The following is a 7,644-nucleotide window of genomic DNA, read 5'->3' on the forward strand; positions in this document are numbered from 1 at the left end:
CCACACCTCCTCCTGCTGCTGCTGCTGCTGTCTGTCTGTGTTTCCCACTGCCAGGGTACACAGATGATTTACCTTCTGCTGCCACTCTGCCACCAGCTATTACGTCAAACAATAGCTGCTCGCCTACTCCTCCATTCCTCCTCCTGCTGCTGCTGTCTGTCTGTGTTTCCCACTGCCAGGGTACACAGAATTACCTTCTTCTGCTGCCACTCTGCCACCAGCTATTACGTCAAACAATAGCTATATTGGTTGCAAAACCAAAACCCAAACAAACCATTAAAAAAAAAAAAAAGGTTTAATTTTTCTGAGGTGCCCGGGTTGAAAACTGTGTTGTCCCAGTTGTGTATTGGACACAATGTGGGCTGCACGACCGCTGTCTGGGACCTCCTGTTGTGTTTATTTACAGCCCTGGTATCATCGCTAGGTACCAGGGCTATTATGTCACGCTGCCTACCTGCTGCCACACTCACACTGCTCCTCCACACCTCCTCCTGCTGCTGCTGCTGCTGTCTGTCTGTGTTTCCCACTGCCAGGGTACACAGATGATTTACCTTCTGCTGCCACTCTGCCACCAGCTATTACGTCAAACAATAGCTGCTCGCCTACTCCTCCATTCCTCCTCCTGCTGCTGCTGTCTGTCTGTGTTTCCCACTGCCAGGGTACACAGCATTACCTTCTTCTGCTGCCACTCTGCCACCAGCTATTACGTCAAACAATAGCTATATTGGTTGTAAAACCAAAAACCAAAAAACCATTAAAAAAAAAAAAAGGTTTAATTTTTCTGAGGTGCCCGGGTTGAAAACTGTGTTGTCCCAGTTGTGTATTGGACACAATGTGGGCTGCACGACCGCTGTCTGGGACCTCCTGTTGTGTTTATTTACAGCCCTGGTATCACCGCTAGGTACCAGGGCTATTATGTCACGGCGAGCTGCCTGCCTCATTGACTGCCTGCTGCCACACACTCATCCTCCTCCTCCTGCTGCTGAATTTACCTCCTGCTGTCTTTGTGTTTCCACTGCCAGGGAGCACATACAATGGCGCTTCCAACATGCGTGCGCCCACCAGCTATTTGTTACGCTCAAAAATAGCTGCATTTCTTTAAAAAAATATTGAAAAGAGAAATACGTGAAGATGATGAAGAAGAAGATGAAAAAGAAGAAGAAGATAAAGAAGAAGAAGATGAAGAAGATGAAGAAGAAGAAGATGAAGAAGAAGATGAAGAAGAAGATGAAGAAGAAGATGAAGAAGAAGATGAAAAAGAAGATGAAAAAGAAGAAGAAGATGAAGAAGATGAAGAAGAAGAAGATGAAGAAGAAGAAGATGAAGAAGAAGAAGAAGAAGATGAAGAAGATGAAGAAGAAGAAGATGAAGAAGATGAAGAAGAAGAAGATGAAGAAGAAGAAGATGAAGAAGAAGAAGAAGATGAAGAAGAAGAAGAAGAAGAAGAAGATGAAGAAGAAGAAGATGAAGAAGATGAAGATGAAGAAGAAGATGAAGATGAAGATGAAGAAGAAGATGAAGAAGATGAAGAAGAAGATGATGAAGAAGAAGAAGAAGAAGAAGATGATGAAGAAGAAGAAGAAGAAGAAGATATAGAAGAAGAAGATCTAGAAGAAGAAGAAAGATAAAGAAGAAGAAGAACAAGTATATACAGTAACACTACTGAACAAAATTTAGGACACAACTTCTCTTTCCACATTTTGTTTTTAAAGGAACATCCCCACATAATCACTTGCTGTTGTTACTTGGAAAAAAAGATGTTTCTTGCATCATTCACCCTCAAAACAAGTGTTGGAAGCTATTTAAGGCCAATTCGAATAGTCAGCTCGAATAGTGAGCTCGAATACCGACTCGAATAGTGAGCTCGAAGTCCGAGGTCGAATCGAATAGTAAAAATTATTCGACTCGAATATTCGACTGACCTCGAATAATTTACTATTCGAATTCGACCAAACTCGAATTTTAAAAAGGGGTATTTGAGCATCACTACTTGCAAGGACATTTTGTTTATGAAACTAGACAAAATGATACAACAGGTTAATCTCTTCGCTAATTCTTACATTCAAATGCATGACATTATCAGTCACAGTAACTCTGTTGCTGCTGTACGAATGGTATTCATGGAAAAACCAAGTCTGGATATCAGAAGGTATAAGGCCCCATCCTGTCAAACTGATGTTGCTGCTATCTTTGTAGGGGAAGATGGGGAACCTCCTGCCCAATGCAACATTTGCATATACCCAACGGGAGACGCTTGCAAGCGTATCTCTGTACTCAATATGAACTGCGATCCCATGGTTTATCCGCTTCTGTTCCCTGACGGAGATCCAGGCTGGCACATACAATTGACCCATGTTGAGCACAAGCAAACCGCTAAACGAACACGAGTCACACAACTACAATATTATGCTTACAGGCTTGCCATGCGATCTGCATTTTCCACCTTGCATTCCAGTGGCAAACTCTTCCAGCTATACGTCGTTGATGCGTATGTCTGAACAGAAGGCGCGGCTTTACATTGCCTACGCTCCCATCAACAAGATTTGCATGTAGAGCAATACAGGGGACTGCTTGATGCTATCACTGCTAAAGCACAAGACCATAACCTCTGCCCTGGTCATTCTTCCCTCTATCTTTCAAGGGAGTCCAAGGTACATGCAACAGAACTACCAAGATGCAATGGCAATTGTCCGCAAATGTGGAAAGCCTGACTTATTTCTAACCTTCACCTGCAATCCTACTTGGCCGGAAATCTCCAACGCCATTTCTCCTCATGACTGACCAGAACACAGACCCGACATCGTTGCCCGCGTCTTTCATTTCAAACTGCAAGAATTCCTAACAGATATTCTCGACAAGAATAATTTTGGCAATGTTATCGCTTACATGTACGTCAGTGAGTTCCAAAAACGAGGATTGCCATATGTTACTTACACTTGACTCACAATCCAAAATAAGAACCAAAGATGACATAGACAAGTATGTCTGCGCTGAGCTTCCAAATCCTCAAATACACTGTCGACTTTTCCAAATTGTCACTAAATGCATGGTCCATGGTCCGTGTGGAATGCTTACTCCAACTCACCTTGCATGAAAGACGGCACAAGTTCCAAAAGTTTCCCAAAGGACTTCAACACTGAGACGCAAGAAAATACACACCGATACCCCATATACCGCCGAAGACAGGCAAGAACTGCCATTGTAGGCAAATACGATATCGACAACCGTTGGATAGTTCCTTACAATCCCTGGCTTTCTCAGAAATTCAATGCGCATATTAATGTTGACGTTTGCGCCTCCATTCAATGTATCAAGTACCTGTATAAGTATGTGTACAAAGGACACGACACTGCATCCTTTGCACTTCACAAGAAGCCAGTCGATGGTGTTTTCCAATATGATGAAATACAGTCTTTTCTTGATGGTAGGTATGTTAGTGCTCCGGAGGCTATGTGGCGTTTGAACGAATACAGTCTTTCCAAAAAATCTCACATCATTACATGATTACTGGTTCATTTGCCAGAACAACAACTCATCTTCTTTCATGAAGGTCACAAGAAACAAGCGCTACAAAGACAAGCTAACAAAAACACTATGCTCTTAGCATGGTTTGAACTAAACAAAACAGATTCGGAAGCTGTGGACTTACATTACACGGATGTTCCACAACATTACACATTCCAACAGTCCAACAGTCCAAAATGGAAAAAGAGAATCAGAGGAGGCACCAACATTATCGGTAGAATGCCTGTTAACGACACACAATGCTATTATCTCCGACTTCTCCTTACCAGTTCCGTAGGCGTCAAAAGTTTTCAGTATCTACAAACTGTCAATGACGTCCAATGTAACACTTTCAAAGAAGCGTGCCAACAATTAGGTCTCCTTAATGATGACAACAAGTTATGGGATGACACTCTTACAGAGGCAGATAATAGGATAACAGAGGCACAAACAGGATAAAAGAACTTAAAAACCCATCTTGGTAGTAGAGGAGGTAGTGGTGGACTTACCTCCTCCAAGCAGAACATACGACTGTGGATTTTCAGTCAAAACAATTTTATTGGATACTCCAAATAAAGTGCAACACGTTTCGCGGGATACAAACCCTCTTCATCAGGCAATAACAGATAGGAGTAAACAGCATCTGCCAGTATCATCAACACTGAGTGCCTCTTTGATGGAGGCGCTCAGTGTTGATGATACTGGCAGATGCTGTTTACTCCTATTTGTTATTGCCTGATAAAGCTGGGTTGTATCTCACGAAATGCGTTGCACTTTATTTGGAGTATCCAGTAAAATAGTTTTGACTGAAAATCCACAGTCGTATGTTCTGCTATCCTATTATCTACATCAAGTCCACCCTTGGTGGAGGGTTGTACCCTTCCTTCTTCTACTACAGAGAGCGACTTTTTAATCCTGAGTGGGGTCAGGACAATCTCCCCACCTGCTTTGACAGTGGTTGCCTACCTGGTAACCCTGGTTTGTGAGTATTAAATTAATATTATTACTCTTCCAATTATACATTACCAGTACATACTACACTATATTGGGCTCTTGGTGTTCTCTCTTTCTCTCACTCTTACAGAGGCATCCCAGATACGAATGCCATTCTTCTTGCGACAACTTTTCGTTTTTGTCTACGTCTTCGTTGAACCGCACAATGTTCCACGCCTTTGGGACATGCATAAACTCTCCCTTTGTGAGGACCTTCTCACAAAATACTCCCCAGCCACCGCTTCCATGTATGCTCTCGCGGAAATTAACCTCCTTGGCGGTAATCCCGAGCTGAGCTCGGGCTATGCCGCCGCGGAGGATTTCTCAGGCCCTGGTGGGACGATTTTCATAATTTTTTTTAAAACACGCAGCTAGCACTTTGCTAGCTGCGTGTTGTGTACAATCGCCACCGCTTGCCGCCGATGCGCCGCTACCCGCCGTGTAACAGCCCCCCCGAGACCCCGTGCGCTGCCTGGCCAATCAGTGCCAGGCAGCGCTGAGGGGTGGATCGGGACTCCCGATGACATCACAACGTCGATGACATCATCACGATCGTCGCCATGGTGACGGGGAAACCAAACAGGAAATCACATTCTGAACGGGATTTCCTGTTTGCTCTGATCACCGGAGGTGATCGGAAGGGGTGGGGGTATGCCGCTGCACAGCGGCTATCATGTAGCTAGCGCTAGGCTAGCTACATGATTTAAAAAAAAAAAAATAAGTGCTGCGCTGCCCCCCTGGCGAATTTATTGTAACGCCAGGGGGGTTAATGATATGCTCCAACCACATGGCCTCAACCTGCACAAATTACACCTATCAACCACTGACATTCTTCCCCTGTGTCATTCATCTGTCACCATCGACGCTCAGGTTGAACACTCAAACGCTGTGGAACACTACGCTAAACTCAACACCGAAAAAAAAAATCGCTGTTGACTCTGTTTTACACGCTGCATACAGCAATGCCTATCCGCAACAAACATGCTTTTTCTTAGACGATCCTGCAGGAACAAGAAAACCTTTGCCTACAAACCTCTGATTCATACCATCAGAGGGAGGGGAGACGTTCCTACAGCCGTAGCATCTACCCATATTGCTGCAACATTGTTACCGGGTGGACGTAATGCACATTCCGTTTTAAAATACCTTTGAAGCTGACTAATGCTTCCACATGCAACATCAAACCTACCTCACCACACGCTCAACATCTGCTGCAATCGAAATTGATAATACAGTATGGGACAAGGTGCCAATGACACATGCATATGCATTCCAGGCTGTTGACAGGTTATTACGTGACCTCACGGGTGAGACGCAACCATTTGGAGGGAAAACGATACTATTCGGGGGAGATTTCAGACAAATACTCCCCGTCATTATGCGTTGCTCCCGAGCACTTGCTGTTGCCAGTTGCATTAACAAACAACCTTTGTGGCATCACATGCATGTACTTACACTGACGACAAATATGAGAGCGCTCCATCATGAAAAATATTTCGCAAAATGGCTCCTCGATGTTGGAGACGGCAAAACCGGAACAGCTGTAACATTGCCTACAGATTGTTTTCCTCTGACTTCTGATCCCGTTCAAGAACTATCCAAGGCTAGCAGAAAAAGCTGGGTACGCGCATCCAATGCAAAAGATAATTTATTCTAGATAATTGATAAAAGTAGTTACAGGCTACAATACCAGTATTTCCGTTGCGGACTATGTTCTTGCTGCAATTTTATATGTAGAGGTGACTCCTTCGCCAGATATGGCAAGACCTGCAGATTCAGACAATTTATCAACTTTCAATCTAGGGGTCTTGTTTATGCACTTATTTGCCCCTGCAATAGGATTTATGTTGGGGAAACAACGAGACCCCTAAAAGACAGATATCAAGATCACTCAAGATCACTGCCGGTCGATCCATAATGGTGTAGGGAGTCCCCGTGTAATAGAACATATGCATTCCGCTCATCAGTAAGATGTCACCCTTCTACGATTCTTTGGAATAGAAATAGTTAACAGGGATAGACGTGGGCAGGGGGGGGGGGGGGGGGGACTGGAATAAGAAAACGATTAAGAAGAGAGAGTTACTGGATCTCCTATTTTGATGCAACTAATAACTTGGGACTAAACAAGATTTATTATGGTTAGGGATTGTTTTTAGAATTTCTGTCATTTTCCCTGTTTTACTTCTGACTTTATAATATGCATATTTGGCCCTTTGAATTAACATTTATGCTAAATTTTTGCCCCTTTGTGTTTTATTGCAGGACTGGAGGCGACCCCCACCAGTGGAGCGAGGTAACATATCCGGGGGGTGAGTGTAATGGTCCAAATAAATAATGTAGTTTTTCATGTAATTTATTCATCTGGCCATCCGTTGGAGCCTACTAAATGAAAAATATGGTGTGCTTTTCTTTTGGCTCCACTAGAGGCCAGTATGTTTGATGGTATGTGGTGACCATTGCACATCCCTTTGGATCTTATTTTCATGTGCAGCCTATCTGGGGATCCTTGTTGGCTGGAATACACTTCATCCCCCTGCACCTCAGGGGGACGGCGTGTCTAGACCCTCCTGTTGCCAGTTCGCTTTTGTCTATCACTTCCGGCGCAACCAGCAGTGACGTGATCTTTTGGGCGGATACGACTAAATGGTCGCACGCAGCCTAATACAGTTTAGTGTGCTTTCCGCGATACCGGAAGTGTAGCGTCCCTGTATTGAATGGGAGCAGATGAGGCGAGTGGGCTTTTTATGTTCCTTTCCTGCACGGCGCAGGATGACTCGATTGGCTGCTGTATGTTCAGCTCCACCTTAGGGTTTTCCGGGAAACACACCTGCAATGTGTATTTGAGGTAATTCACTTAATTATGTAAATCGGGGCCTTTTGAATGTATATAAGGGGCTTGTATGCATGTATTCAGATGTCCTGAGGAAACGCCACATTACTATGGTGTGAAACAGCTGTCGACCCTTCCCCCACTACGTGTACCTCTCTCCGTCTCCAATACTGGTATTGTAGCCTGTAACTACTTTTATCAATTATCTAGAATAAATTATCTTTTGCATTGGATGTGCGTACCCAGCTTTTTCTGCTTGCCTTGGATGGATGAACTGTTAATTGGGGTGCAGCACTCCAGCAGTTTGTGGTCACGGT

The 7,644-nt window shown here is 44.0% G+C and overlaps 1 pseudogene; it reads left to right on the forward strand.

Annotated features, from left to right (window-relative positions):
- Positions 1-2,574: 2,574 nt before the first annotated feature.
- Positions 2,575-6,794, forward strand: LOC137547309 (uncharacterized; annotated as a pseudogene).
- Positions 6,795-7,644: the final 850 nt, after the last annotated feature.

The sequence above is a fragment of the Hyperolius riggenbachi genome, chromosome 1, assembly GCF_040937935.1.
Source record: "Hyperolius riggenbachi isolate aHypRig1 chromosome 1, aHypRig1.pri, whole genome shotgun sequence".
In the NCBI taxonomy this organism is placed as follows: domain Eukaryota; kingdom Metazoa; phylum Chordata; class Amphibia; order Anura; family Hyperoliidae; genus Hyperolius; species Hyperolius riggenbachi.